Source organism: Dermacentor silvarum, chromosome 4, assembly GCF_013339745.2.
Source record: "Dermacentor silvarum isolate Dsil-2018 chromosome 4, BIME_Dsil_1.4, whole genome shotgun sequence".
In the NCBI taxonomy this organism is placed as follows: domain Eukaryota; kingdom Metazoa; phylum Arthropoda; class Arachnida; order Ixodida; family Ixodidae; genus Dermacentor; species Dermacentor silvarum.
Genome location: NC_051157.2, coordinates 233,133,319 through 233,159,829, shown reverse-complemented (window position 1 = coordinate 233,159,829; position 26,511 = coordinate 233,133,319).

Below are 26,511 nucleotides of genomic sequence, written 5' to 3'. Positions count from 1 at the left end.
TTTTTTGTACGGTGAGTGCAGTGAAAGTGACGAAGAGACTTCCATAGCAGCTTAGGCAATGTTCTGCCATTGGAGAGAATGTACCAGATTGTCAAGACTAACTCTGCGTTAACGCGGCATCTTAAGTACTGGTGCTGCCTGCGCAAGGCTGAATAGCTTTGCATTTGGAATTACCGAACAGCGTAGCTTAAATGTAACATTAAGTGAAGCCTCGCCTATTTGGTAGTGACAATATATGCGCAAGCCCTACCGGTCAAAAGGGATTAACTCAGCGCTATCTCCGCGCATTCAGCTGAAAGTGCTGAATCGCTGCACGCCGGGCAGTGCCAGCGAATGGGAATGTTCGAACCAAGATGGCACCCACAAATTGCTGTCTCTACCCTGTAGCGGAGTTGGACATCGAGGCACCCTACGGCCGTACGAAGTCGGATACACTCTCTTCAGTGAAGCCGAAAGGAGCGGACGTGTTGCTGCTGGAGCCTTCTCATCGCAGCAGGAGCAGCGTGCCAAAGGGATAAGTTTTTATCTTACATTTCGCTCTTTGTTCTTTAGGAGTGTTAGGTTAGCCGAGTAATCTTTATAAATTATTTTTCATGCTATGTAGTTTCTTGGTATTTTCGCTTAGTGGGTAATGCATAATTGTATTTTTGTCACACCTACGCCTTGTTAGTACAGGATGATAGTTGGTACTAGGGGGAACCCAAGCGTGCATTGTTCTGAGTGCGAGCGTTCTTACGCGTTGGAAGAAACGCGGTTTGAGTCGGCATGCGAAGCGAACGTTGCAGATTTTATCGGCAGGATGTGTGTGCTAGGGTCGCGGCTAGACCTTCTAGAGCAGGATAATGATAAGCTAGCTAAGCGGATTGGAAAGATAGAAAAGAAACTTAAAAGCGAACAAAAGTAGAGGAAGGAGGTAGAAGAAAAGGTAGCCAACGTAGAAATGCAGCTGAGGGCCACCATTCCGCAAAGCAATGGTGAACGCATTGTCACCTCTACTCTTTGGGAGCCGAAGAGTTGCGTATATGCGCTACTCTCGATGGAGGAGAGACACGACTGGCAGCACAGCAAATGAGGATTTAATATGTACAGGGAGGGTAAAGGCACAAGGTACACAAAACTATAACCATAATTCACCAAAAATGTTCACTCGAACTCAAACACCAAATTCAGATTAAATACAAACTACTGAAAAAGAACTATCTCAGTTCTGGAGCCTAGCTCCGCCTTAGAAGTCTCTAGGTCAGTCCTAGCCTTGACTCGCCAAAGTCTGGCTACCCTAAATTCGGCCTAACTGCGTCGCAATAGAGAAGTGCGGGTTCTTACGAACCGTTGATTTGAAGTTCTTGTTGAGTACACGTCGTGCTCGTCCGAAGCGTTGCGTGTGCCGACGCCTCGCGGTTCCGTTGACCTGACCGAGTGCATGGCTGGTGCCCCGGTAGCCGCCGCCGACGTGTCACTCGCCGGGTTAGGCTTCGCGAAGTGTTCTTTGCCTTACGTCGATCGGCATGGCGACCCGGTGTCACGGTGATTATCGGTTGAACGGGCTTGGCCGAGGAAGAGGGATTCTCGAGAAGACCGGAACCACTGTGAGCAGCAGCAGCCGATCCCAGGAGCTTCGCCCGGACTACTCCGTGGACTACAGCTACGCCTGGGCCTTGCCAGCATAGCGAGCTTTGTGGCCGGGTCCTCCGCTCTTCCATCATCAGAGCATGGCTGACGAAGCAACCTTCCAGCTCAAGAGCCACGTCAATAATGCTGCTTCGCCTCGCTTCTGCCTCGACCACGCCTCGGTTCGCGTGCCTCGAGCGCTCGCGCCATTTGTAATGCTCCGCGAGCTTCGTCTTCTTTTCTCGTGTACCACCGGCGTCCGACTCATGACACGCATCGAGCCGAGCACCATGAACGGAGCTGGCTCTGATGCGAGTGCAGCTAAGACAGCCGAAACCGCCACGCTGGAAAGGAGTGGTGAAAATGTCAGGTGATGGTCACGAAGAGGCTGCCACTGACGTGGCCTCGAGAGAAAAGAAGAAAGCAAAGGGCAAGAATATGACAGGAGGGGAGGCCATCGTCACCTCAGGGGCAGCTTTCGGCGGCGAGGAGGAAGAGAAGCGTCGAGTTGTCTTTGTTGGGGATTCCAACATGCGGAAGGTAGAACCGGCAATAACAGAGAGGGTAGGTGCAGGCGACACGTTCAGGTTAGCGCGCTTCCGGGAAAACATAGCGAAAGCAAAGGAACGCATGTGGGACACAATGGAGGAGAGACACCTAAGTGGTGATAATGGGCGGAGTGATTGGCGTACAGCACGGATGAGAGGCGGGGATCACAAAGCAAATAGCCAAAGGGCTCACCGACCTGCGGATTGTTTCAAAGGAAGTACAAATCGGCGATGTGCACGGTGTCAGAGGATGAAAGGCAGGGGTATGCAATCCGCCTTTTGCATGTCCCGAGTGCGCATGCGCTGTAACTTAGCGGTGAGCGCCGAAAAAGTTTGTACGGCATCGGTGATTCGTGCAGCAGACGACGCACGCATATGCAATAGCGCGTGCAACCTGCAGCATATATTGTCGGTGCAGTGCCAACGACGCGGTATTTGCGCTGTGCTTCAGTAGAAACTTCAGCTACTCACCACGATATTCGGTTACTGTACGTTACATCACAATATATGCCGACACGACACCGATGTCGATAAGAACTCGATCTCACGCAGGCGCCGACATTCAGCCATGTGTAGTTGGCAGACTGTGCCAGTGGGAAACCTATAGAAGACGCAACCGACGACAGCGAGTGATCGTAGTGTGATAGGCTTTCGTGCTGATGACGCCGACAAAACCAGTATGCTGATCGCCGTGCGAGCGGCCGCCGAGTCCGAACATCACACCGACAATGCAAATGTCGCAGCAACTGTGCTTGTGTACGTATTTATAGAGGCTCAAATTGAGTCGAAACGTCCTCCCTAAGCTGAAATGCACGATTTCCAGCCGTCCACGTCGAGTTTTGGGCAGTCTCGATCTCGATCAGCGCAGCTTCATTAGGTCTAATGCAGCTTGTGAAGTTCGTCTGCTACCGGTGTACCTGAAATATAGGATAAGCAAGTACGATGAAGGAAACTGACAATACCGACATGAAGTGAACCACTCTTAGCATAGTACGATGCACGCACAAACAGTGGGAAGCGGCGACACGGCACAGTGCCAACACCGCGGTACATCACCGTTCTTGATCGAAGGCTGTCGGTCGCACTCGCCGGCACTTCTACGAACGAAGTGCAACTACGTAGAGTGGTCTATCCAGAGGCGCCGACTACGGGGGGGCTCTGGAGCTCAAGCCCCCTCCAGAGTTTTCCGAAGGGGGGCGGCGCCCCCCCCCCCCCCCCGCTCTTAAAATGTCATTACCAGAAACCAATTTATGGTTTCTTTTGAGTTGCCTCTACCTTTCTCCTTCAAATGTTTATTTGGCTAAAAGCTAATTACATAGTTGTTGATGCGGATGTGCACGGCTTTTATTCATACTTTCGCTTTATTTCTGTAAATCTTGACAATACGAAAACAAACGCATTAGAAGCACCAACGGCGGCTACCTCTGTGCATTTTTTCACTTCAACATGTTACTTAAATTTCCATTGTGAACATCATGCACAGACACACTATTTCAATCAGTACACAGCACAAAGTTTAATTTCTAATGATATATATGGATAGCCTATGTCCAAAGAATGAATATATTGCTGTATGTTCAACTCGCTACAAATTGCTTTGCGTGTTTTTGGCACAGAAAAAGACCTGCAGACTACAGTGACCCCTTTGGCAGTCTTTTATCAGCGGTGTGTGAAATGCACGTGAATAATGTGTCTCAGCATTCCTTCTCTTCCAGTAGGTAATGCTAGCGACTCATGAAAAAAACCTATAATAATTTACAACATTTATTGGGGATGGAAACATCACAACGTGCATGGAGAGGTCATAAATATATATAATTAACTTAGTAACCGAAGTGACGCAAAGTAGGATTCACTGGAAATCAGAATCAATATCAGTCATGCGCAGCGGAGCTTTTACACTCAGATGAATAATAAAAAAAAGAGGCTGTAGTTTCGCCGCAAAGGCAGTATTAGTGATAGCGAAGCATAAGACAATCACACAAAGGAAGATTCTTCCCATATAAATCCGTGTAAGAGCCGCACCCCCAACTTCAAAGCAAATGTTTTTTGTTAAATCCAACCAAGAAGCAATCGCGTTCACCGCTAATTTCGATCGCGCTCCACTGCGAATTTTCCCGCGCAGCATACTTTCGCATGTCGCAACTATATAAAAAAATAGTCAGTTACAACTTGAGAAGACAGTAGAGGCGCCTCGCCCTGATCACCGAAACACAGCAGCCGATGACCACCGCGACTAAAGAAATAGTCCCGCTGACACGACTTGGCCCAGCTTGAAGCGTGGGCTACCTGTCTGCTCTGTCGGCTGCTCTGTCGGTGGGGTCACTGGCCGTCCGGCTCATGATGTCAGTCTAGAGTGCGCGCCCATTGGGGAATGCTCATGTGCATCCGCCTTTGAGGGGCAAATGTCGCTGCCTTCTAAAGTTGTACACTACTATAGACAATTCTAGTACACTTTATTTGAAAGTAGCGACAATCTGCTCCGCTTTCCTCCTCGATTCTCCTCGCAAGGAGGAAAGTTTAATTTCTAATGATATATATGGATAGCCTATGTCTAAAGAATGAATATGTTGCTGTATGTTCAACTCGCTACAAATTGCTTTGCGCGTTTTTGGCACAGAAAAAGACCTGCAGACTATAGTGACCCCTTTGGCAGTCTTTTATCAGCGGTGTGTGAAATGCACGTGAATAATGTGTCTTAGCATTCCTTCTCTTCCAGTAGGTAATGCTAGCGACTCATGAAAAAAAACCTATAATAATTTACAACATTTATTGGGGATGGAAACATCGCAACGTGCATGCAGAGGTCATAAATATATATAATTAACTTAGTAACCGAAGTGACGCAAAGTAGGATTCACTAGAAATCAGAATCAATATCAGTCATGTGCAGCGGAGCTTTTACACTCAGATGAATAATAAAAAAAAAGAGGCTGTAGTTTCGCCGCAAAGGCGAAGCAGTATTAGTGATAGCGAAGCATAAGACAATCACACAAAGGAAGATTCTTCCCGTATAAATCCGTGTAAGAGCCGCACCCCCAACTTCAAAGCAAATGTTTTTTGTTAAATCCAACCGAGAAGCAATCGCGTTCACCGCTAATTTCGATCGCGCTCCACTGTGAATTTTCCCGCGCAGCATACTTTCGCATGTCGCAACTATATAAAAAAAAGTCAGTTACAACTTGAGAAGACAGTAGAGGCGCCTCGCCCTGATCACCGAAACGCAGTAGCCGATGACCACCGCGACTAAAGAAATAGTCCCGCTGACACGTCTTGGCCCAGCTTGAAGCGTTGGCTGCCTGTCTGCTCTGTCGGCGGGGTCACCGGCCGTCCGGCTCATGATGTCAGTCTAGAGTGCGCGCCCATTGGGGGAATGCTCATGTGCATCCGCCTTTGAGGGGCAAATGTCGCTGCCTTCTAAAGTTGTACACTACTATAGACAATTCTAGTATACTCTATTTGAAAGTAGCGACATTCTGCTCCGATTTCCTCCTCGATTCTCCTCGCGCGCGCTGCGCACGGCATGCTTTTTTCACTTTGGCTTTCGCGGACGGGCTGCAGCATTCCATGGAGGTGCGTCATTTTGGGACATTTGCGCGCCCCAGTTATGTAGAAATTTCTTTAAAAATCGCGATAACAGCAACGAGAATGCTGAAAGTAACGTTTAGAGGTGGTTGGTTTCTTGCTAAAGCCATATGAATGGGGCATACTGATGGTAAATAGCTTTTAGGCGAGTTCTATACTACAGAGAGAGAAACAACTTTTATTGAAAACAGCAAGTGTCAGGGGAGTTTATCTCCCCTCCCTTAGATGGTGGCCAGGAGCCCTTTAGTCCTAGCGGCATCTTCGGCTTGCCTGATGACTTGTAGTTGGTCCTCACTGTCTGAACTGAGTAGTGTAGTCTCCCACTCCTCCGCGTTCGTTTATCATGTGTTGTTTGCCCCTGCATTATGTTGGGGCAAGCCCAGAATATGTATCTGAGGTCCGCCTGCTGATTACAGTCTTTACATCTGAGTAGTGTTCTGCGTGACAATGATAATAAGCGATTGGGTTTGGGAAGGTGTTTTTTTTTGTAGTAGGCGACAGCACTGTTTATTTAATGAGGATTGTGGTGAGGGGCTAATGCTGCCTCCCTAATCTGTATTGCTTGGTGATTTCATTATATTTGACCATGTGGTCTCCGCACTCGGGCCCTGCGTTGTTCCTGCTCGGCTCGCTAACTGTTGAGCTAGGATGTGTGCGGTTTCGTTGCCCGGGAGGGAGGAGTGGGCGGGCGCTCATATGACATGAACGTCATGCTCCCCGCGTAAGTTAGTCATGATCCTTAGGCCCGGATTCTGAAACGCTCCTTTCTTTACTAAGGACATCTTACACGCTGTAAGGCGACCTGGCGTCAATTCTGGAACGTCCCTTACTAAGGGGCACTAAGTTAGGGCCTCCTTGGTGCTTCCTCACGCTTAGGAAGCCGGCATGCTACCTTCATGCTTCCTAACTGCGCTCCTCTACCTGAACGTATGCTTCTCCGCAGGACTTTGCATGCGGTACGTTCGGCTTGGATAGGTGCCGTACGCAGCCAACGCCGCGGCAGCCAGCTGCCGTGTATTGACGTCCAGTTTGGCTCCGCAGACTGCGCTTTGTGCCATTTCTTTTGTGATTCCGTTTTTCTGTGAAAAGCGAGCAGCGAGAATGACGGCCTTGCGATATTTATCCGAAGACGATAGCTTCGAAAGCTATGCAAGGTTTCTTCGGCGTGCAAGTGAACTTCTTTACGGGACTGTGTACAAGCCTCCGCCGTTGACTCCAGTCTGGCATGTGATTGACAGGCATTATCCACTGGAACACTACAACGAAGTGGAGTTTCTAGCCCGGTATTGTTTTTCCAAGCGAGCTGTTGCAACCATACTGACAGAGCTGCAACTGCTTTGTAACACTGACAACAGAGGAGCGCCGCTACCTGCTCTGTTGAAGGTCCTCATCGCACTGCGTTTTTACGGAACGGGTGCCATGCAAACTGTTGTAGGGGACCTTGTGTGTGTATCCCAACCCTCTATATGCCGATGCATTTGAGATAAGACACAGCTGATATGCCTACGTCTGTATCCCAAGTACGTTCGGCTGCCAAACACCAGTGAAGCGAGGTCAGTCATGACTAGGTTCTATGCCATTGGAGGATTCCCCGGGGTCACTGAGTGCATAGATTGTACTTATATACCTATTAAAAGCCCCGGTGTAGACGACGCAGAAGAGACGGAGAAAGAACGAGCCGCACGCCTCGAGAAGCGTCGTAAGTACGAAGTGGCCAGGCGAGTGGATTCACATGAGGATAGCACCCGAAACGTGTTCAAGTCACTGGACGACAACCCCTTATCCTCCCGCCTCACCGACCATCGGGCCGTCTTTGTGGCAATTGAGAAACAACAAGATGAAGACTTTCACAATAAATACGTTACCATTTAATAATGTCTAGTCTTTAATATAACCATAACTTAACAAGAGGTAACAGCCAAACCTAAACATTCAGACGTACGAAGCTAAATGAAAAAGACGTAACCGTAGAGAGAACCAAGCTAAACAATAAGATTAACCGTACCTCTAGCTACACACACCCAGGCATAACTGAGTTAAGCCACAGCCAATTTTTCTTCCTCCGTGAAATAAGTTTTGCCCGGCATGGCAAATACACACACACACACGCACGAAACATCGTCGTTTTGCTGTAAAATCTCTTCGATGTGGCCATCGCTTCCGCCCGTCACCCATAGGGTTATCTCGCCCGGGTACAGACTGTGCTGAAGTCCTTCAATGCGTTCCAGCTCTGCGGGCAGGCCGAGCATCGCCACGTTAAACAGGAAGGGGGAAAGCACCGAACATCGAGGTGTTCCTGTGTTGCCTGGTTCTATTTCTTCGGATTTCGCGTCCCCGGCCGTGATTATGGCTTTACGGTTAGCAAGAGAATCTTTCACGTAATTGTATGCCCTTGGGCCTACGTGGAGGTTTTGCTAGTTGCGCAATATGGCCTCGTGGGTGACGTAATCAAATGCCTTCTGTAGGTTGAGACCCAGGATGGCTGTTGTATCCAGGGTGTTTTTCAGCGTCTATGATTTGGTTCTTTAGTTGCAGCATTGCCTCTTGTGTCGAGAGTTTTGGTCTGAAGCCGAACTGAAGCTGAAGTGTGGATATAGTCCGTTGTCGACCATGTATCTACCGAGACGCGTTAGAACTACTTTTTCCATTAGCTTTTCGATGCAGATGTCAATGAGATGGGTCTGACGTTTTCTATGTGTGGCTTTTTCCCGGGTTTGGCTTTTAGTATGATTTGGGCGGTTTTCAATTGCTAGAGTATGGTCCCTTTCTCCCAACATTCGTCTATGTACTTTGTGAGAGCATTGACGGATTCGTCGTTTAAGTTGCGAAGTGTTTTATTTGTTACTCCGTTGGAACCCGGGGTGGACTTCGGATTAAGTCGTCTGAGTTCATATCGAATCTCTGCCTCCGTTATGGGGGCGTCGAGGTCGATGTTATCCTTCCCTTGGCAGTCTCGTCTTTGTTGCATCTCCTATGTATATCTGGCGTAGCTCTCGTAGGGGCGCTACCTCTGTACCTGCGTTGCTGTGCAGCGTCTGTTGCAGGTTTTGTTTTTGTGTTGCTTTCTTGCCTTCTGGGCCTCGGGGGCCTCGGAGTATGTTCCAAGTTATGGACATTCCGAACTACCTGTCCATTAGAGTGCATGTGGGTTCCCCCTGCTATTGAGATAGCAGATAATTCGCATGGTATTATATTGCTCTGTGGAGCGCGACAATTCTTTCTTAGGCACCGGTTGTGCTTTGGACCTTTCCAGCACTTTTGCAAGCTGCGTTTTGTCTCGCACATGTGTAGGAGTTTGCTGCCCATTTCCTCCATGCCTTCCTTTTCAGGAACGTTTCTGGTGGCTTTCTGCTCGCTACGCTGGGGTGTCTCTGTCCACGTTTGCATGTCTTCGATGGTTTCTGTCGCATCGTCCTCGCGGAGCTTAAGAAAGGTGTCCCACTCGGTTAGCGTTATTTTCGATCATGCCTTTCTTTTTACGCGGGCATCCTTGTTGCATTGTGTTCACGATGTAATGATCGCTGCCAAAATTTACGTTCGTATTGGCCCATTTCGGGTTAGCTGTGTTCTTTGTGAATGTCAGGTCCGGTGTAGTGTCTCTATTGACGCTATTGCCCATTCTGGTAGTCTTTTGGGTTACGAAGGTTGAAGGTTAGTTATGAGTGTGAACCCCTCGTGCTGCACGTCGTTCCACAGGTTGTGGCCTTTAACATTCTCGATGGTATAACCCCAGGTCGCGTGTGGTGTGTTAAAGTCGCCCACGATACTGTCAGTGCCTGTCTGGCCACCACGTTTAACGCTTTGCGGAAAAGAGAGCCAAACTTTACCTTTTGTCGTGGGGGGCTGTACACGGTTGTGCCTGGTGGTCCTTCGGGACAAAGGATGCCTCGCCGACAGGCTTGCAGCTGTGGAGTGCTGTTCACGCTTCGTTTCACAAGGCAGGGGAGCGTCGCCGTCACCTGGGACTAATGGACGAGCAATTACACCCCAGGCAGCAATAAGAAATCGGCCTCATCATCATCATCATTAGCCTATATTTTATGTCCACTGCTGGACGAAGGCCTCTCCCTGCGATTTCCAATTACCTCTGTCTTGCGCTAGCGTATTCCAACTTGTGCCTGCAAATTTCCTAATTTCATCACCCCATTTGGTTTTCTGCCGACCTCGACTGTGCTTCCCTTCTCTTGGTATCCATTCTGTAACCCTAATCGTCCATCGGTTAACTATCCTACGCATTACATGGCCTGCCCAGCTCCATTTCTTCCGCTTAATGTCAACTAGAGTATCGGCTATCCCCGTTTGTTCTCTGATTCACACCGCTCTCTTCCTGTCTCTTAACGTTAGTCCTAAGAGTTTTCATTCCATTGCTCTTTGTGCGGTCCTTAACTTGTTCTCGAGCTTCTTTGTTAACCTCCAAGTTTCTGCCCGATATATTAGCACCGGTAGAATGCAATGATTGTACACTTTTCTTTTCAACGACAGTGGTAAGCTCCCAGTCAGGATTTGGCAATGCCTGCTGTATGCACTCCAACCCAATTTTATTCTGTGAATTTCTTTCTCATGATCTGGGTCACCTGTGAGTAATCGACCTAGATAAATGTACTCTTTTACAGACTCTAGAGGCTGACTGGCGATCCTGAATTCTTGTTCTCTTACCAGGCTATTGAACATTGTTTGTGTTCTGCATATTCATCTTCAACCCAATTCTTACACTTTCTCGATTAAGGTCCTCAATCATTTGCTGTAATTCGTCTCCATTGTTGCTGAATTGGACAATGTCATCTGCAAACCTAAGGTTGCCGAGATATTCGCCGTTGATCCTCACTCCTAAGCCTTCCCAGTATAAGAGCTTGAATACTTCTTCTAAGCATGCAGTGAATAGCATTGGAGAGATTGTGTCTCCTTGCCTGGGGGACCCCTTTCTTGATAGGTGAGGTGATCGAGCAGCATTGGAGTGTCTCTGTCCCCGTTTGTATGTCTTCGATTGTTTCTGTCGCATCGTCCTCGCGGAGCTTAAGAAAGGTGTCCCACTGGGTTAGCGTTATTTTCGATCCAGCCTTTATTTTTACGCAGGCCTGCTTGTTGCATTGTGTTCACGATGCTTGTGCCCGGCAGAATGGTGCGATATGATGGGCGGGATTTTGCGAACAGTCGACGACTGTAAATGGCCGAGAAGAACCACAGTGAAGTCCGTCGATGAGTAAAAGGGGGAAATGAACTGATAAAAAGTGGGGCTTGAGTGTTGTGTGGACACTCGGAGATGTAAACGCTAGGACATGCAAAGACGTTATCATGTCGACGGCTCCAAGAATTATGGAGCCCTTCATGTAAAATAATGTACATTTGTATATAAAACCCCTTTGTGATCTCTCTGGACCTCTCCTGGCACCTGGCATGTCACCAGACATGGAACCTTCGTGGCCGCTCGGACCCTCAGACTTCGCAACACATTCAGCACGAACAGGCCTGCCTCCTTCTTTCGGGAGGGGATGATTTCGAGTAGGACGTGGTCTATGTTTCGTACGCCGGTGTCGTGTTCTACAGCCGCTATGTTTCGGTGTATTAGTGTGGTTACTGTTGCTTTTTCATCTTAAGTGCTATATGATTTGTACCCTGATAATTTTGCGGTTCCCCCAGTTTCTTGGAAGGCGATTATTTCCGGTGATTGCTTGGTTTTTACGAATTGCTGCAGGTTGCCCCTGTTACGGCGAAACCCACGACAATTCCACTGCCAAATCGCGGACTCGTTGCGCAGCGCCATGTTAGTTACTCGAGTTCTCTATGCAGCTATTCTCAGCCACAGGTGGTCTGCTGTACGGCTTGCTCTTTACCGGCCGCACGCATGCGGGTCGGGCTCACCGGGGCGCCACAAATTGGGTCTCCTCGCGAGCCAACCCAATCCGTGATCGCGTCAGGGCTTGTCACATTCGCATCAATCAGGCGACGATGCCGAGTTGGCCCGGATTAGCGATAGACGTGGCATCAATGTCAGTGCAACCGCGTTCGCTCTAGCGCAGTCTGGCGCAGTGACGGCACACCTGTTGCACCAGCAACTGTCCCGATTACTTCCGGCCTTCTATGAATCAATGAAGAAAGCGAATCTACGCCGTACTATTGATCGTCGGCCAGACAGCCACTGCTTACCTTTTGCACACCTGAATTACTTGAAACGGCTGCTACAAGGGCATGCAATAAAAAAATTGCAAATTTTTTTATGTATGGCGTTTCACTATGTTTACTGCTTTTATGTGACTAGATGGAAGTAGATTGCCTAATAGAGACAGAAAAAGAGATGATTCTTTAATTTCTGTTTGCATGTGGTTTAGATTTTTGCGCAATCCTGCCTAAGCCGCCTCCTCCACCTCTTCTATATTATTCTTTCAATGATGCGATTAGATAAGATGACGTTGTGGCTCAGTAAATCGTGTTGTTTACTGTTCACGGCATGAACAAAGCTGCAGTACTTTCTTTTAAGTTTACTTTCTTTTCTCTTCTTTTTACTGAACTTCAGGAACAATATGCAATAACCAGAAATCGCTGTTAGCATCAATGGAAGAGGGCAACAGCGGTGTTATAACCTGGAGGAATTGCCTCAGCAACGAACATATATGAGAGAGTTTTGCTGTAAAACACCGCTCTCAGTCATATACATAGCGAGCAAGAATCGACTCATAGAACATTTGCAGACGTCAAACGCAGCACGTGTTGGTGCAGCTGAACGAAATCTGAACAAAATTGTACATACATTTATGGCGTACTTTAGTTCACCAAAACAGGGAAAAAAAACTAGCATATATGGCCATAATTTTTGTCCACTCCGACACATCCTGCAAATATGATGTTCGAATGCTGCAGCGATTCTAGTTTACTTCGGCGCAGCATCCCTCCCAACGCTTTCTAAGGAAACAGCCCAGCTCGCAAGCTCAAGGAGTCGACGTGCGGGGATGTATGCATGCCCAATGAGGAAAATCTCTGCCCTCGGAGGTGCTTCTGCAGCTGTCTCAATCACGTGGTGGTGGCGCGTGTCAATAATATTCTCCTTTAAGTCCATCCTACAGATTTCGTCTGCATCATTACTGCGCGTCGCTCGAAGAAAAGGCTCTCCTACTACATGCTTCGGGAATGCCACTCAGGTCTGGAATGCAATCGATTGCGGCCTTGTGTGTGTCGTGTCATGAGGGTGCATTATATTCAACACTGCCGAAGTGTTCTATAGGAATGTACCGCGCTTGTTCCGGAGTCACTTTATCTACATGTACGCAGTTGTGATTCATTCTGTTACTTTCGCTATTTTGCCTGGATTTAAGCAGCGTTCCAATGAACAACAAACAACCATGGGACATAAGAACCATCTTGGACGGCACAACAGAGAGGAAGACGAACACAGGCGCTAACTAACAACTGATTTATTGAAGTCAGACCCACAGGTATATATGTCCGCAAGCTGCGCAGGCGCATCGTTACAATGTATATGTATATGGATTACCCGCCGGGGTGGCTCAGTCAGCTAAGGCGTTGCGCTGCTGAGCACGAGGTCGCGGGATCGAATCCCGGCCCCGGCGGCCGCATTTCGATGGAGGCGAAATGCAAAAACGCCCGTGTGCTTGCGTTGTAGTGCACGTTAAAGAACCCCAGGTGGTCGAAATTAATCCGGAGCCCTCCACTACGGCGTGCCTCATAATCAGCACTGGTTTTGGCACGTAAAACCCCAGAAAGAAGAAGAAGAAGACAATGTATATGGAAACCATCAAAAAAGAGGAAGTGATTACACCAGGCGCGAAAAGAATTTCATTTCTGCATTGTATAGTGTAATCGATGTATCGCTTACACACTCTTGACCTGCTTTCCTGATAAAGAAAGCCTCTAACGTTTCACGAGCGGTTTTCTGCTTGCTTTTACCTAGGATTTTTACGCTATGGAAAAGTGGTTCACAAGTGGGACAGCTACTACAATGGTCAGCAAGATGCGTTTTCTCCTTATTAGCTAGATTTCTTGCATGCTCCCTGAGTCGGTCATTGATGCATCGCCCCGTCTGGCCGATGTATACTTTACCGCAGGATAGGGGGATCTCGTACACAACATTGTTGGCACACTTAACAGGACGTTTTTCATGGTTCTTTTGCAGCCCACATTTTTGTCTGCACAAGTGGTGCGACGGCTTAGCTGAGCAAACTTCTTGGGGGCTGAAAAAACCAACGGCACGTTAAACCGAGTAGCCACTTTTTTCAGGCAATGTGTGACCTTGTGCATCTACGGAACAACTTCTGGCTTCTGGGAGCCCAGCACGGTTTCCGCGGCATTCTTGCAAGAACGGCGCTTCATTTTTTTGAGGAGCGTTTCAGCAACTGACACGACGACCAACTCAGGGAAGCCGGCTGAAAAAAGCCTTCCCAATTGCAAGTCAAAAATAGCTTGCACATTGTGAACACACGACTTCCGAAGTGCGGATTCCAAACACAGTGCTGCAATGCCTCTTTTAATTATCTTAGAGTGAGCTGATGGTTCTTATGTCAAAATACCAACTAGCCCAACATTCAACTCTTTTAAAGTATATTTCTTTTGCATTGGGCTCTTCTTTCTGTGTGTCCATTAACGATCTTCAGGATGTCAGCAAGCTCCTGGCGAACATTGTTTCAGCGACCTGCCGTTCAAGGTATCTTGGATTCTGCGTCAGAAAGGGCTTTACACCATTGGAAGTAAGTGCCTTGCTTGGTCCTGTTGCACCATCCTGGGGTCATGTGAAAAGACTGGTGAAAATTTTACGTTCTGAACTTTGGCGACAAGTACGTTTATACTTCGACTGGCTCAGGGTTACCACCTTTGCTCGGTACCCAAGATGGTTAGTGGAAAATCAATTCATCTCTCTGAAACGTGAAGCCACGCGTTTGACGGAACTCTGGTGGTGCTACAACCTAAGGTGGATCCTTGGAACTGTGGTGAAGATGAAGGATCTGAAATGTCGTAAGAGAAACTTAATTCTGATGGGTGGAGCTTCCATTCCCCCCAATATCTCGAATCTTCTAGACAAGGGTCCCAAGTTTGGACTGGAGCCTTCTGTTCCTCCCCATGAACTCACGGCGTTGAATCGACGGATTGCTGCGATGGCCCCGCAGGAAGACCGTGAATGCTGTCTCTTGGAAGGGATTGACTGTCTCTCTAAGAATGTAAAAGAACCTGGTCCTATGTTTGCTAAAGACCCTTTGAGAAATGTGAAATTTTTTAATGATAATGACCTTTGCATTCTGCAGGCAGATAAGGTAGGCGGGTTTGTTGCCTTGCCAAAAACCATGTACAACGGAAAAGCTGTTTTGGCTGTCAACAAGAACTTTCTTCGTGTAAAAAAAGGACAAACAAGAATTAAGAGTAAAGCAGTAGAACTTTGCAAGCGTTTACATTTACACAGGCTCGCAAGAGAGGTAACAAATAGTGAAAGTGCCGTGTTGCAGGTTTTCTTCAGTGTTAAAATGCATAAACCCGATTCACCGTTTCGCACTACTGTGAACGAAAGGGGCACGTGGCAGCATTGTGTTAGTAAGTTTTTGTTGAAAGTCCTAAATAACCTTGAGATTAGTGACCCATTCCTCACAAAAAGTTCTGATGATGTGCGTTTCCTTGAAGACAACAATGATATTGGTTTTGCCTTTTATATTGATGTGGAAGAGCTCTTTTACGCTGTGCCTCATCGTGAACTGTTTGTTGCAGTTGGAGATTGCATTGATGAAAATGGTGCTGTTTCTTTCCAAAATGCTGCAGGCATGTCGGTAGAGAACCTTTTAGCCCTTTTAGAATTTTACCTTCAGAGTACTTTTATCAAATTTGACGACCAGATGTATCTGCAAAAAAGAGGCATTTGTATTGGTTCCTACATTGCGCCTGTGTTGTGCCACATATTTTTATCTTCCATTGATCGCTCTTTACACGATCGTTTTATTCATGCTAGCAGTGACGCTGTCCTTAAAGTTTTTCGTTATATGGACGACTTCTTAATACTTTTTAAGAAGAAATGCTCCATCTCGTATCCGAATGCGCAAAAGTGTGTTCTCGATAATTTCAATAATCATGGGAAAGGGCTGACTTTCACATATGAGCTTCCAGAGGAAGGAAAGCTGCAGTTTTTAGATTTACGCCTGAATTTCAGCAAAAGCCACGTGTGCTGGGCATATTCCCCGCGGGCCCAAAAAGAGCTCCTCCCATACAAATCAGCTCACTCTAAGATAATTAAAAGAGGCATTGCAGCACTGTGTTTGGAATCCGTTCTTCGGAAGTCGTGTGTTCACAATGTGCAAGCTAGTTTTGACTTGCAATTGGGAAGGCTTTTTTCAGCCGGCTTCCCTGAGTTGGTCGTCGTGTCAGTTGCTGAAACGCTCCTCAAAAAAATGAAGCGCCGTCCTTGCAAGAATGCCGCGGAAACCGTGCTGGGCTCCCAGAAGCCAGAAGTTGTTCCGTACATGAACAAGGTTACACATTGCCTGAAAAAAGTGGCTACTCGGTTTAACGTGCCGTTGGTTTTTTCAGCCCCCAAGAAGCTTGCTCAGCTAAGCCGTCGCACCACTTGTGCAGACAAAAATGTGGGCTGCAAAAAGAACCATGAAAAACGTCCTGTTAAGTGTGCCAACAATGTTGTGTACAAGATCCCCCTATCCTGCGGTAAAGTATACATCGGCCAGACGGGGCGATGCATTAATGACCGACTCGGGGAGCATGCAAGAAATCTAGCTAGTAAGGAGAAAACGCATCTTGCTGACCATTGTAGTAGCTGTCCCACTTGTGAACCACTTTTCCATAGCGTAAAAATCCTAAGTAAAAGCAAGCAGAAAACCGCTCATGAAACGTTAGAGGCTTTCTTTATCAGGAAAGCAGGTCAAGAGTGTGTAAGCGATACATCGATTACACTATACAATGCAGACATGAAATTCCCTTCGCACCTGGTGTAATCACTTCGTCTTTTTTGATGGTTTCCATATACGTTGTAACGATGCGCCTGCGCAGCTTGCGGACATATATACCTGTGGGTCTGACTTCAATAAATCAGCTGTTAGTTAGCGCCTGTGTTCGTCTTCCTCTCTGTTGTGCCGTCCCGTTGCGCTGCATTTCAAGATGGTTCTTATGTCAAAATGCCAACTAGCCCAACATTCAACTCTTTTAAACCATGGGACATCCTCCGGATGACGCTCCCGGACATTAGGTACGTGAGAAAATCCACGGGACGTACGATTGGATGTCCGGAGGACTATGAGGCGCAAAAGAATTGTATATCCTGGGATGATCCGGCGGACGTCAAAAGGGACATTTGGACGTTTACACATTTTGTTGCCACATTTCACGACATCCAGCAAACGTCCGCAAGATGTCCAAACATTGAATGCACGCCAGGGGCTGGACTTCTTGTGGTCCTTGGACATCCTAGGGGCATCAAAGTAGTGTACCTTCTACAGACATTAAGAGGAGATGCCACTCGAAAAAAATTATTTGTGCTATAGATTCGAAAATACTGCTGTTCAGAGACATTTTATGTAGATTTTGAACATGTCATTAGTCTTTGTGTCGCCGCTATATTCTTTAGTTATGTCATACACAACTGGCAAAATATAGTGCTCTATGGAGGCACTTCCTTGTGTATTAAAGTTTCCTGAAATGCATCGTGCTGTAGCTTAGTTAGCTGTTTGTAGACTGCAAAGTGCAGATATCTATCCAAACTGCATGTATTACTGGTGGATTTATGCAAAAGATTAGTACACGTCAACTAATTTTTTTCACAATCCCATGAGGATGACCTTGTGCACTTATAACTGTCCTATAATAGCGAAATTTGGCATGCATACTCTTCAAGATATGTACAATGCTGATATCTACTTGAAATTGCAATATCTGTCGGCAGTAGTTGCGAAAATACAAGGTAATATTTCATGGAATTGTGAAAAAAATTTGTCCTAATTTGTCCTACTTTTCTTGCGTAGTTACAATAATTTTAGATGCTGTTTGGATAGATATCGACACTTTGTGGTCTACAACGGGCTAAGTAAGCTACAGCACAATGTTTTCTGTGAGAATTTTATACACAATGATGTGCCTCCAAAGATCACTATATTTTGCAGTTGTGTAGGACATAACTAAAATGATATAGTAGATACACAAGAACTAAGGACATATTTGAAATCTACATAAAAGTATCTATAAATAACGGTATTTTCAAATTTCTAGTGCACTAAAAAGCTGTTTCGAGTAGCACTTCCCCTCAAATAGCTGTCGAGCATAGCGAATGTGGCTTTTTTTGTAGAAGAGCTCATATTAGGCGAGTCGGACATTATTTGCCATATATTATTGTGCATTTCAGAATTACCAGAAATTTGTTGTAATTACCTTTTAAATTAGTGCCTTTGGGGCAGTCATTTAAATTGCAAACTGCAGTCAAATTTTAATGCACCCCTACTTTAAAAAAATCTTAGAAATCACACCCAATTCGAGGTAATGATAAAATTTCAATGCTTAATCTGGGCAATGTTTAAAGCAAAACCTCCTCCCCGCTACATCAGATTGAAACTTTCCGTGACGAAGTACGTCACTAAATTTTATAGGTGGCATGTCACGGCAAACAACAATACTGCAGGTCACCGCAGATGCTTAAAGTATGCCATATCAGTATTTGCCGCGACTGTCTTCAATGTTTGATCATTGTCAAACTTCACTGCTCTTTTTGTCGCAGGGTGTTTACCTCTGATACGATAATGGGGCCGCCTTTTCTGTGCTCCCGGGGCGCTCGGTCTCGATATTTCCTGCAGTGAGTGTTGACATACAATGAATTTTTTGCATTTGAAGCGATTTTCAATATCTAAATAAACAAGGGTATATTCAGACTTGACTACTTCCAACTTTGCCATTTAAGGAAATGCCCCACGGCAGTAATAAAAAGTTAAATCAAATTTTGGTTAATTGTCCTTTTGAAACTCGCACTATTAGAGGCAAAATATGCCCGCCTCACCTAGGAACTCCTCAGCAAAAATAGTACATTCGCTGCAATCGTACCTTTTTTTTTTGTAAATCTGTATTGTCCCTGTATGATCAGCAAAGAATGAACAGGAAAGCTGCTGATTCAAAAATTGATTTTAAAAATTTAAGTATCCATACATCAGGAGCAGCAACAACTTAAATAACGGTCACTTTTTTAGAACTTACATGCAATATTCTCAACTAGAAAACCAAGCTTTTTCTCTTTGTGTGTCGCCGTCTTGCTGTGCAGGCTCTAGGCTCAGTCAGAGCCTGTCCTATCCCTCCTTATTTTTCTGGTTGTGTTCTGCTGTTTATTTTTCTATTATAGTCATCATTAGAAATATTAGTACTAGTTACTGAGGACATGTATAATGGGTAAAATGTCTGTCGCTGGAACCTGCAATCGATTGAACAGGTTGCATAACTTTCACTTGACATGTTTAGTAGCGATTGTATACACTCTTGCAAATTACATGCCACAACACAAATAAAAAATAGAACAGGCACTGACTGACTAGTACATATATTTAAAGAGAAAAAGCCACTGAGCAAGTCCAGAAATTTGCATGAAAACTCACTATGAGGAGTGATATTCTGATTACTGCTGCTGTCCTTGTACACAATATTGGCATTTAAAAAACAAAAGGTATATTCCTCTTTAGCAGCAGTCATCTTCAATCCTTGCTGAGCATTTACTGCATGTAGTGCACTAGAGCTTTTGTACCATTTCAGGTATATATGTAGGCACTGTTGGCTTGTGCAGAGTTTAGTTCTGCATGTGCAATAAGGAATGGACATGTCAACAAACATTTACATCATGCATTAGAAGCATAGCATGCTAAAACAGTAAGGCACACAAAATATTTTATTAGTAAGAGCAACAGCAAGTAGTAAACTGCCGTACAACAAAGCCTAACTTTATAAGAACATGAAATATTGAAAACATGATATACAGCGGCTAGATGGGCCAGTGGTACGCCTCTTCACCACACAGAAACCAACCAGAAGGGTGACTGAACACATTGTATGTTTTCACTAAAAAAAGGTAAATGGTAAATCACTGATCACAAACATCACAGAAATAAACATGTATAATACATGTATTCCAAATTTTAGTAAATAATGAATTAAGATAACAAACTATGATGCCAACATGAATGATTTATGACCTGGCACATTGACTAAAGAGGATCACTCGACAGCGAAGGAAGCCACAAAGTAGGTAGTAAACACGAGTGGCATAATGTGTTTTAAAACACCTGGGACTAAAGAACACTTATAGGTGATAATGAGAAATGTCACAAAAATGCTCCACTAGGCACTGTTACAAAACAAGCTTAAATGCCATTACAAATGACACACTTTGCCATGGCATGGTATGTAGTTAAATGTAAAAATAGAGCAGTGAATCACCTAGCTGCAGGTAAAACACGACAGATAGGAGATGCCATGTAGCTTACATTCAAAATTGTTTAAACGTTTATAACCTAGTGGTAAAAAACAATACTTGACGAACAATAACTTGTAACGCCACATGCTTGAGCAAGAAGTATAAAAATTCTCCACTGCTCAGTGACTGAGGTACCCAGCTAAGCACTGAAGTGCACAACATACACAAATATGTTGCTACGTGTAGGCAATTGAAATTAAAGTAACAGCTTATCTCAGGCAGCAGTTTATAAGGCACACATGACGGTAAGCATACAAGTTGAAAAAACAAAAATAAGCAGCGTTTGCTCACATCTATTAGGACATTAAGAGATGCTTTTGCCACAAAGGTTTTGAAAAAGTTGCCTGTTACAGAGCACACAAATAAATTTTGCCGTTATCAACATCAAGTTTGCTGCAGACTAGCAAGCGCAATTGGTGAACTACACTTCGTACCTTCAAGTGAGCACAATTTGAACATTATGCAAGGCCCCTTTTGAACACGACCAGCTTCATTGTGCTATTGTTTACAAATTCAATTTCACAACAAAAATATTATGATTGTCAATTGTGTAGTGTTACTGTTACGAAGTATATATATTTAGCTAAATGTAAGAAGTGATCAGTAGATCACCTCACTGTAGTAAAATACAAGATAAAAAGTACCAGCAGCACACAGTCCACATTATGGAACAATAAAACGGGTACAGACACATTTTTGTGTTTTCTTTTCTTGCTTTAAATGAAGGTCCCCCCCCGTAGGGGCGTCTGCGCAAGCAGGCGTTTGGTGAGTTGCGCCACCACGTACCCGAGCACACGAGGGTTGGACCCTTCAGCGCTTAACCGTGCATGGCTTAGCCATGTCCGGGGAAAGGGGATCCTGGAGGTTGAGCCGAAGCCGGGTGTTTGGACCTTTATGGCTCCCCGGCGGAGGCAACACACCTCTTTGGCCTCGGCTTCACGTAGACGCCACTCCCGGACTGACCCACCCGGGGGAAATCGGTAGTTGCCTTTTCCTGTATCTCTCTCCAATCTTCGTCTTTCTCTCTCGCCTTTTCATCTTTTCTGTCTTCTACTCTCTTCTATATTACTTCCGATCTTCTTGGCAGTGAGGGTTAACCCTGTGTGAGTAGCCAACCTAGGTTATTTCATCATATTCGGTTATAGTCGTGACGTACGGCAGGCGTGCGCAGGAATTGTTTTTATAAGACCTGTGGCGTCCCCTTGATGGGCTCCACGGTGGGCGGCTGGCGGTACTGCCGAAAACTGCAAATTTTCTATGGATAGCTCCTTTCCCAAACTCTGGTTGCCCTCAGAAACGAGGGCGCACCGAAGAAGTATTTAAATTTTTTGGTCTTAACACTGAGAATTTCCCCCGATATCAAGTAATACATTGTGAGAAACCAGAAAATAACAAGGATGATCTCGCCTTTCCTCGTTTTCAAAAGTCTAACTCAGACAATTGGCCCAGGCCATAAGGCAACCAGACTAGCAAGTGGCGACCTTCTTTTGGAACTTTACGACAAAAAGCAACATGGAAACTATGTAACCTAGTGTCTCTCGGGGACATACCCGTTTCAGTTACCCCACACCGCACCATGAACACCATCCGCGGTGTGATATCCGACGATGATCTTATGGAACTGACCGAAGCTGAACTTCTGGAAGAATGGAAAGAACAAAACGTAATCAATGTAAAACGAATCAGAATGAGGCGTGATGGTAAAGAAATTGACACAAAGCATGTAATACTCGCATTCGGTTCCAGTGTGCTGCCAGAAACCAACGAGGCAGGTTACATTAAAATCAGAGAAAGGCTGTACATCCCCAACCCTCTCCGTTGCTTCAAATGCCAAAGATTTGGCCACAGTTCACAGAACTGCCGAGGCCGTCAGACTTGTGCGAAATGCAGTGCAAACGAACATCTCTCTGAATCATGTGAAAGCTCTCTCCACTGTGTGAACTGTGATGGGGAGCACGCCGCATACTTGCGGTCGTGCCCTACCTGGAAAAGAGAAAAAGAAATAGTATCAATCAAAGTAAAGGAGAACATATTCAAAGAGGCACGTTCTGCCCAAGAACACCTTTGCGGATGTGGCTCGTCAGGGGGCAGCGACACAACGGTTTCCGGCGGCTGTCCGGCTCACGCGCGGTCAGCTGCCAGCGACGCCATCCGCCCCCTCGGCGGCTGCAGCTACCACTGCTCCGCCTTCTCAGAACACGGGGCCATCAACCTCCGGGCTGGTGGTCTCCAGGGCCTTGTCCCTCGAGGCGAGGCGTTCTCGTCAAACCAACCGCTCGCGAGAGCGCGTGTCCAGCGCCTCGCAAGAGGCTATGGACGCAACAACCAGCCCGACGGCGCCACTAGCGCCTAAGGAGCCGCGAGAGTGTCGCGATCGCTCCAAACAAGAAAATCACCGCATCACGGCGCCCGGAAAGGGCTCTGTGAAGTAATTCCTCTTTCTTAACACGCAGCACAAAAACCACATTCAACATGGATACACAAATATTACAGTGGAATGTCCGAGGACTCCTCCACAATCTTGATGACATCAAAGAACTCTTACATAAGTATAATCCAAAGGTGCTGTGTGTCCAAGAAACACACTTCAAACACACGCAAACAAATTTTCTCCGACAATACGCCATTTTTTGTAAAGACCGCGATGACACAGTCGTGTCTTCCGGCGGTGTGGTTATTGTAGTCGACAGGTATTGCGTGCCGGGAACTAAAACTTTGTATGCCCCTAGAGGCAGTTGCTGTCCGAGGGGTGCTGTTTGCCAAGCTGGTCACTGTCAGCTCTATATACATCCCTCCCAATTATCAACTACATAAAACCGAATTCCAAAACTACATAAATGAACTTCCGGAGCCATACATAGTTGTCAGAGATTTAAACGCACATAACACTTTGTGGGGAGACTCACGTTGCGATGCGAGAGGTCGCCTAATTGAAAATTTTCTGTTTTCTTGAGGCGCATCATTACTTAACAAGAAAGAGCCTTCATATTACAGCGTTACACATAACACATATTCATCCATTGACTTAAGTATAGCATCGAGTACACTAATGCCATACCTGGAGTGGTCCGTTCTCAAGAAACCCTTTGGGAGCGACCACTTCCCAATTATGCTAGGCTTAACAGAACAAGATAGGTGCTCGCCACACGTTCCCCGACGGAAGGTTGACTCGGCTAACTGGGAACTTTTCCGACAAATAACATATTTAGGCCGGGATGACATTGCCTCTTTTAGCATAGACGATGCTGTGGCTGTATATAACAGGTTTTATCATTGTCGCTGCTGAAAGGTGCATACAACAGACTAATGGACTGGCTAATAAACGTCGCCTGCCTTGGTGGAATGATAAATGCCAAAAAGCACGTAAAAAGCAAAACAAAGCCTGGGGGTTGTTTCGCAACTCTCCAACAGCTGAAAACCTGATAAATTTTAAAGAAGCAAAGTCACATGGCAGAGGAACGCGTCGACGTGCAAAGAGAGAGAGTTGGGAGAGGTACATTTCCAGTATAAATTCATACACCGACGAAACAAAAGTCTGGAATAGGGTAAAAAACTCATAGGCCGGGAGCTACATCCTCTACTCTTAGTAAGTAGCCAAGGTGATAGCCTGGAAGACCAGGCGGATTGTCTAGGTGAACACTTTCAGTATGTATCGAGTGAATCGCACTAAACACAATCTTTCCTGAAGTTCAAAGAACGCAAAGAGCGGCAACCCCTTAATCGCAAAGGTTCATCAAATGAGGCTTACAACTGACCATTCAGCTTAGCCGAACTTAAAGCATCTCTCGCTTGTTGCAACAACTCGGCGCCAGGTGGCGACCGTATCATGTACGAAATGATTAGGTACTTACACCCCGAAACACTGACAACACTCCTCTCTCTCTTTAATGCGATGTGGGCGGCTGGGTATATTCCGTCCTTGTGGAAAGAAGCCATAGTCATCCCGATTCTTAAACAAGGCAAGGACCCGTCTTTAGCTAGCAGCTACAGGCCAATAGCGCTAACAAGCTGCCCGTGCAAGTTGTATGAAAAAATGATAAACTGGCGCCTAATCTGTTTCCTAGAAAATGACAAAATACTAGACCCCTTCCAGTGTGGCTTCCGAGAAGGTAGGTCAACAATAGACCACCTTGTTCGCATCGATGCCAACATCAGAGATGCGTTTATACATAAACAGTTTTTACTTTCGGTCTTTCTAGATCTAGAGAAAGCGTACGACACGACATGGCGCTTCGGGATTCTGCGAGATCTTTCCGCGATGGGGGTCCGTGGAAATATGTTAAACACAGTCGAAAGCTACTTGTCTAACCGGACGTTTCGCGTAAGAGTGGGCAATGTTTTATCTAGAACATTCACCCAGGAGGCTGGCGTGCCACAAGGGGGTGTGCTTAGTTGCACACTCTTTATTGTAAAAATGAACTCCCTGTATACAGTTATTCCACGCAGCATGTTTTATTCTGTGTATGTCCATGATGTACAGATAGGTTTCAAATCATGCAACATTGCTATCTGCGAATGACAGGCACAGCTTGGATTAAACAAACTGTCTAAATGGGCTGATGTAAATGGATTTTAAAATAAATGCAAAGAAAAGTACGTGCATACTTTTCTCAAACAAAAGAGGCATGACACCAGTGCCAAATCTCACGATTAATCACGAGGAACTATCCGTGAGCAGTGAACATAAATTCCTGGGAATAATTCTAGACTCGAGCTTACCTTTATCCCATCTTAATATTTGAAGGCAAGGTGTCTGAAGACGATGAACCTTTTAAAAATTTTGTCGCGCAGCAACATGGGGTTGTGACCGAAAATGCCTCCTGAACTTGTACAACAGTCTTGTCCGCTCACGCCTTGATTACGGAGCTATAATTTATAATTCCGCAACGCCAAGTGCATTAAAAATTCTAGACCCCGTCACCATCGGGCATCCGCCTCGCGACCGGTGCTTTCCGAACAAGTCCGATCCAGAGCCTCTACGTAGAGTCGAATCAGTGGTCACTTCATCTGCAGCGTTCATATAGTAGTTTTACATATTTTCTTAGAGTACACGCGAACATTGAACATCCCTCTTATACAACCATAAACGACATTACCACTGCCACACTCTTCCAAAATCGACTGGCATCGAGAAAACCGTTCTCTTTGCGTGTGAGGAATCTTAGTGAGGAAAGGGTATTCCGTTGCTTGAACACTGTCTTATGGCTCCAGCAAAACTGTTACCCGCCATGGCAGTGGCAGCTCCTAGAGTGTGACACATCGTTTGTAGAGGTCACTAAGCACGCACCAGAGGCACATATCAAAATGCCTTTCCTTGAACTCCAGTCCAAGTACACAGGCACAGAGTTTTGGTACAGATGCTTCCAAGTCACGTGACGGGGTGTCATATGCAGGCCGTCGGCCCATCCTTCTTGGAATCCGGTGTACTCCACCCGGAAGCAAATATCTTTATGGCTGAGGCCTATGCACTATTGTCAGCTGTGAGGCATATAAGGAAATCTTAACTTCAAAAATCAATATATTTACAGACTCTCAAAGTGTCGTAAACGCTTTAAGTCACCCTATAACATAAAATCCTATACCGTTGAGCTCTATTCCGTACTGTGTAGAGCGTGTTTCCAACCAGCACTGATGGGTGCCTGGCCATAGAGCATTGAGGGTAATGTGCTAGCTGACCGAATGGCTACGTCAATAACATTGCACGCTATTAATCCTACAGCTGCTGTTTCTGCAACAGATTTGAAACCTTTCTTGCATAAGAAACTGCGAAGCTATTGGCAACGTCTGTGGGATGCAGAAACAAATAATAAGCTTCACTTGATTAAGCCACAGTTAGGTTTCTGGCCCTCCGCATTGAGAACACGGCGAACTGATCTTCCATTCTGTCGTCTCAGAATAGGACACACATTTGGCACCCGTAGTTTTTTGCTGACCGGAGATGAACCACTAACCTGCTGTAGATGTGGTGAGAGGCTAACGGTCCTCCACGTTCTCCAGGAGTGTCGGGATGCCGAAACAGATAGAAAAAAAAAAACATTTTCCTTTAGCTTACCGCTATCATGTCCCTCTGCATCCCAATATGTTTCTTGGTGAGGAACTGCTGTTTAACACCAAAGCAGTCCTCGGTTTCCTAAACGACGTGGTCCTGCATGTTGAAGCCTAATAAATTCATAGTGCATCCTCTCTCCAGAGGATGCCGCTGTGATTATAAGCACCTGCCTCCAGGCCCTTGTGTTTCAAGGGCTCTGTTTAGGTAGTAGTGTTCTTGACCATTTTATATTTGACATATCTTTTATATATGTCACTTCTTTAGCAATGTCTCTTTTATGTTCC